This window comes from Sceloporus undulatus, chromosome 3 (assembly GCF_019175285.1).
Source record: "Sceloporus undulatus isolate JIND9_A2432 ecotype Alabama chromosome 3, SceUnd_v1.1, whole genome shotgun sequence".
NCBI lineage: Eukaryota > Metazoa > Chordata > Lepidosauria > Squamata > Phrynosomatidae > Sceloporus > Sceloporus undulatus.
The window spans coordinates 2172062-2178925 of NC_056524.1; positions in this window are offsets into that span (position 1 = coordinate 2172062).

Consider the following 6864-nt stretch of genomic DNA (forward strand, 5'->3'; position numbering starts at 1 on the left):
GGATGACGCAAAAGTCACAAGAAGGAGGAATGCAACTCATCGGTGGAGGAGAAGTGTTGGTATGCAAGAAAGGAAAGCTCAGTTGCATGCAGAACAAAGATGGGAAAGTAGTTAGGCAAGTTATATATGTGTGTGTGTACGTATTATTGGCAGTGGGACAGAACTTGCTAGCCCAGGAATTCTTTCCAGCTGGTCTATCGCATAATTCGCATTGCTCTTGAATAAAGTTTGGAAAAGTTTCTTCTGAAGGGCCTAAATCCTATGATTTGTCCGAATTAGAGAAGCCATGGTGGATCTGTGAGTGTTATGCATGTACTGTAGAATCCTAGAATCCTAGAGTTGGATGAGATCCCCAGGGCCATCCAGTACAACTCCCCTTCTTTGAGGTCTTTAAACAGGGGCTGGATGGCCATCTGTCTCAGGGGTGCTTTGATTGAGAGTTCCTACATGGAAGAATGGGGTTGGACTGGATGGCCCTTGGGGTCTCTTCCAACTCTAGGATTCTATGAGTTCCCTTGGGCCATGCTGGAATACATAGAATCATGATCCAAACACTTCTTGGGACAGATGGCTATCCAGCCTCTGCTTTAAAATCTTCAACAAAGGAGACCCCACCACACTCCGAGGCAGCATCTTCCGCTGTGGAACAGCTCTTACTGTTAGGAAGTTCTTCCTAATGTTGAGGTGGAATCCTTTTTCCTGTAGCTTGCATCCATTGCTCTGGGTCTTATTCTCTGGAGCAGTAGAGAACAAGCTTGCTCCATCCTCAATAAGACATCCCTTCAAGTATTTAAACAGGGCTATCATATCACCTCTTAACCTTCTCTTCTCCAGGCTAAACATTCCCAGCTCCCTAAGTGCTTTTCATAGGGCTTGGACGGGTTGCCAGACCATACACCATTTTGGTCACCTTCCTCTGGACATGCTCTAGATGTGCCTGAGAAGGCAGGAGAATCGAGAGAAAGGCCTTCCACAAAGATCTTAGAGCCTAAGCAGTTTCACAGAGAGAGATGACAGGGTTTTTAGGTAGTTTGGACCTGAGGTGCACAGGGCTTCACGGGTCATAACCAGCACTTTGAACTGTGCCTGCAAACCTGGAAACTGTGTCTGGACTAGCATTCATTGGAGCTGTTGCAACAAGGGAGTTGTAAATGGGTTGAAGGGAACTCCCATACTATAGGGTTGGCAGGTGTCCCTCCTTGTAAGGGATGTCCCTTATTAGAGAGTCAGGAGTCTTTTATTTGAGGGTCAGAAAGTTTGTCCCCTAAAGGGCTGGCAAATTTCCCTTCTTATAAGGAATGTCCCTTATTTGTGGGCCAGAAAGCTTGTCCTTTATAAATTTGACAGGTGTCCCATCTCATAAGGAATGTCTCTTATTTGAGGGCCATAAAGTTTGTCCCTTATAGGAGCGACAGGTGCCCTTTATGATAAAAGATGTCCCCTATTTGAGGATTGGAAATATATTCCTTTTATGCAGCCAGAGATGCCAAACATCCCCACATTTTGGGGTGTGTGCCTTTCCTAAAGACCAAAATGCATTCCTCGTTCAGTTTGTGAATATGAGCAATAAGTTAATTTTGCAGAGGAGCACATGTTTGGTTGAAATCAACACTTTCATTTGGTATTTTGGTAAAGCACACACTTGTTAATAGCTGCTTTCTGATTGTTAACCTTGTGTGTCATTGAATTCATCTATTCCTGTTTTGAAAAACATAGTTCAGCATCCAGAGATGGAAAACAGACCCCTGGATCTGCCACAGTTGCCCACTCCAAGACACACTTTTTGCAGGAGAAGAGACTGTGCCCATTGCTCAGATGGAGGGATGGAGGCGTTATTGATTTCAGCCCCTCAACGGTGTTATTAATGGGGCTGCTTTCCGTCATCAGTCATAAATTGCATGGGGAATAAGGTTGCTGGGGAGGAAGGAGACAATCAATTAGACGCTTCTCTGCTTCCTGACAAATGCAAAAAGAAAAAGAGCAGAAAGAATTAGGTTTAAAATGAGGAACACAATCAAGGGAAGAAAATTGAAATGGGAACAATGAATAGAATCACTCTGAGCTGGAAGGGGAAAGGCAAGCCCCTTCGTTTCTTCTCTACTCTGCACATATATTTGCATTATTAAAGGTCTCCCCATCAGGTTTCCACTGAATGAGGACTGGAAGGCATCCCAGGTTGCAAGAGGGGAGAAGCCGGCTGAGATCAAAACCACACGCGGCACCTTTGAGACTAATGGGTTCTTATTTTAGCAGAGGGTTTTCTGAGAACTGCAACTTTTCACATATAAAAACTGGTATATATGTTTATTTAAAGTTATTTATTGCACTTATATTCCACCTTTCTCCTCAAATGGGAGAAATAATTTTAAAAATGTCCAACAAAAACATTAATTTACAGCTGTTAATATGGAATTAAGCATCAGCATTATGAAAAACATGCTTACAAACAGCTAAAATACTAAAACACTTAAAACATATATAAAGTGCACTTTCAGTAAAAGAGCTATTGGTCTATCTATCTATCTATCTATCTATCTATCTATCTATCTATCTATTCATCCATTTACCTATCCACCTATGAAAGACTTGGATGATGGAACAGAGGGCATAGAAGCATAGAGTTGGAAAAGACTCCAAGGGCCATCCAGTCCAACCTCATTCTGCCATGCAGGAAATCTCCACCAAAGCATCCCCGACCAATGTCCATCCAGCCTCTGTTTAAAGACCTCTAAAGAAAGAAACTCCATCACCCTCTGAGGAAGTGTCTTCCACTGTCAAACAGCCCTTACTGTCAGGAAGTTCCTCCCAATGTTGAGGTGGAATCTCTTTTCTTGGAGCTTGCATCCATTGTTCTGTGTTCTAGTCTCTGGAGCAGCAGAAAACAAGCTTGCTCCCTCCTCAATATGACATCCCTTCAAATACTTAAACAGAGCTATCATATCACCTCTTAGCCTTCTCTTCTCCAGGCTAAACATCCCTAGCTCCCTAAGTCTTTCCTTATAAGGCATGATTTCCAGACCCTTCATCATTTTAGTGGCCCTCCTCTGGACATGCTCCAATTTCCCAACATCCTTTTTGAATTGTGGGCCCCAGAACTGGACACCACTAAGAAACGACCCAGGTACTGGAAACTACCAAGTCCTAGGTAGCTGTGAATACTTAGCCTGGAGAAGAGAAGGTTAAGAGGTGATATGATAGCCCTGTTTAAATATTTGAAGGGATGTCATGTTGAGGAGGGAGCAAGTTTGTTTTCTGCTGCTCCAGAGACTAGGGACCTTACCACACAGGGCACAGAAGTAGGGTCAGTTCGCATTGGTTGATGCGTATTCACGTTATAACGCATCGTTCATTCACACCTCCACTCTCTGAATACGCTTTGCCAATTTGTATTCGCGTCATATCACATCGTTCATTCACACCTGGGGCTCTGAACGGGGGCAACATTTTTAACTTCCGGGGTGAAGAATGAGGTCACTGTTTAGTGCGTAATATCGTGAGAATTGCTGCCTTTAGCCACTTTCGAAAGGGGTGTGCACCATCTGTATATGTGTGTGTGTGTGTGTATAATAAATAATAATAGATTTTATTTATATCCCACCTTTCCAATATTTTGATCAAGGTGGCTTACAATACAGATAAAAGCATATTGATAAAAAAACCAGCATTAAAAAAGAACAACAATCAATTAGAAGTACAAGGGCTATATATATGCACACACACACACACACACACACACATATATATATATATACACACACACACACACACACACAGTGGTAAAGCCAAAAGTGAGATGCCTTTTTTATGTGTACACACACATTTGTCTGTATGAGTGTTTATACACACACACACACACACACACACACACAGAGAGATATACACACATATACACATAGTGGTACTGCCAAAAGTGTGAAGCTGTGTGTGTGTGTGTATATATATATATATACATACATATACATATATACACACATATACATATATACACATACAAACTGTGGAGCAGCCGAAAGTGTAATGCTGCATGTATATGCTTACACACACATCTTTGTGTGTGTGTGTGTGTGTGTGTGTGTGTGTGTGTGTATACATACATACATACATATACATATATACACACATATACATATACATACCCAACCCACACACAAACACATATACATATATACACGCATATACATATACATCCCCCCCCCCGACACAAAAGGTTTCAGCTTTATCTCGTCAGTCAGTGGAAAAATCGCTCCCCAGCCCCGGCGGTTGTCCTGAAAGGGGAAAGGGGCAATGGAAGGAGAAGGGGGAAATTCCAGCGCAGCATCATGGGAAATTTGTAACCGGTGGTCTTCAGGAGAACCAGCGGATTGGATGTACACACCAGCCAAAGCAGCAGAGGTTTCGCACTGGCCATCAATATGGATCTCGCCGATCCACTAATTTTGCGGACTCGGAAAATGGAGGAGCCGGCTGCCTTCAGTTCGGAACCCAGCCATGAATACGCATTGGCCAAAGCGTATTCACATTATATTGCATTGGTCAATACGTATTCTGAGCTCACAGGTGTGGAACACCAATGCAATATAACACGAATACGCATCGACCAATGCGAACTGACCCTACTTCTGTGCCCTGTGTGGAAACCCAGAGCAATGGATACAAGCTGCAGGAAAAGAGATTCTTTCACCTTAGGAAGAACATCCTGAGAGTAAGAGCTGTTTGATGTTGGAAGGTACTTCTGCCTTGGAAAGTGGTGGAGTCTCCTTCTTTGCAGGTTTTTAAACAGAGGCTGGATGGCCATAAGTCACAGGGAGTGCTTGTATGGTCTATTCCTGAATGGCAGGCAGTTGGACTGGATGACCCATGGAGTCTTTTCCAACCCTGTGATTCTTTCTTTTTCTCACTAGATTAAGGACTTTATCGCACACGTATTTTTAAACTTTGGGGAACTGAAGGAGGATGCTCCTGTGCGCGCATGTCCTTCAAAAAACAGACTTTTTTGCACACAGGGCCTGTTGGAGGATGTATTCGTGTGCGATAAAGTCTGTTTTTTGCAGGACGCGTGCGCACAGGAGCATCCTCCTTCAGTTCCCCAAATGTTTAAAAATACATGTGCGATAAAGTTCTAAGTGTCCTTTTTCTGAAACACTAGAGACCAAAAGTATTTTGGTGTGCTCTGGATTTCAGAATATCTGCATATACAGAATGAGATATTTTGGAGATGGAGCCCCAGTCTAAACATCAAAATCATATGTGTTTCATATTCACCTTATACACATAGCCTGAAGGTAATTGTATGCAATATTTTTAATACTTTTGTGCACTGAACAAACTTTGTGCACATTGAGCCACCAGAAAGCAAAGGAATCACTGTCTCAGCCACCCATGTGGCCAATTTTGGATTCCTCAATATTTCAGATCTCAGAATTCAGGATAAGGGACACTCAAAATAGACACACACACACACACACACACACACACATAGACAACACTTTGCACACTGTGGTCATGTTGGCAAAAGGTATTAATGAGGAAGAACCCACAAGCTAAGAGAGGCAGCATCGGTTTGCTTTTCATTCAGTCTACTAGAAGGGCAAGACTGGCGCTGCAGAAATAATCCAGTTTGACACCACTTTAATTGCTGTGGCTCAATTCTGGGATTTGTAGTTTTGTGAGATATTTAGTCTTCTCGGTCAAAGGGCCTGGTTGCCGCAAGAAGCTACAATTCCCAGAATTCCATAGCATGGAGCTGTGGCTGTTAAGGTGGTGTCAAACTGGATTATTTCTGCAGTGCGGATGCAGCCTATGTCCCATCCTCCCGTCTGCTGAGTTGAGTACAAACTACTTTTGCATAAACTGACTGAAGCAAGCTAAAGGCAAAGGGCTAAAGTGGGCAGAGAGAAAATGGGATGTCTAAAAAGCAGCTGAAATCGTGGGACGACAGAGGCTTAATTGGGATTATCCCTGCCAAACTGGGACAATAGGTGCTATGTGACCTCCTTACTCAGAGGCATGGATGGAGTACAATATTCCAACCTCAGGTACATGTGTATAGTTGCGCAACTGTGGGAGTCAGAATCAGACTGGAAAGAGAAGTAGAAACTGACAGTTACATTATCCGAACTGGTCAGATGTCTAACTCAATCTGTAACACTGGAATCGAAGGCCTGTGACAAACAGCTGAGGGAGTTGGGATGTTTACCCCAGAGAAGAAAAGGTGGAGAGGCAATATGATACACTCAGATAGAGCTATCTTTCAATAACTGAAGGGCTATCAAGTGGAAGATGGAGCGAGCTTGTTTTCTGCTGCTCCAGAGACCAGAACACGAATCGATGGATTCAAATTACAAGACAAAAGGTTCCACCTAAACCCTGATGATAAGACAGCGGAATGGATTGCCTGGGAAAGTGGTACATTCTCCTTTTTTTGGAGGTCTTTAAACAGAGATTGGATGGCCACCTTTCAGGGATGCTTTAGTTAGAGATTTCCGTAGGGCAGATGGTCGGAGTAGATGGCCCTTGGGGATCCCTTCTATGATCCTACAGTCTGTTCTGGCACTCCAAATAAAAGTAGCGAACAAACAAAATATCAAATCCCTTATTTGAAGATAGAGAAACTGTGGAGATCAATATATATCCCAATCCACAAAAAAGGAGGCAGGAAAGACTGCAGCAGTTATAGGACCATATCATTCATCTCCCATGCAAGGAAGATTATGCTCAGGATTCTGCAGCATCGGGATAACTATCTAGTGATAACTGAGGCTTCATTGAGTTGGGCTGCCTTGAGACTCTCATTATAGAAGAAAGGCGGGATATAATAATAATAATAATAATAATAATAATAATAATAATAATAATAATAATAAT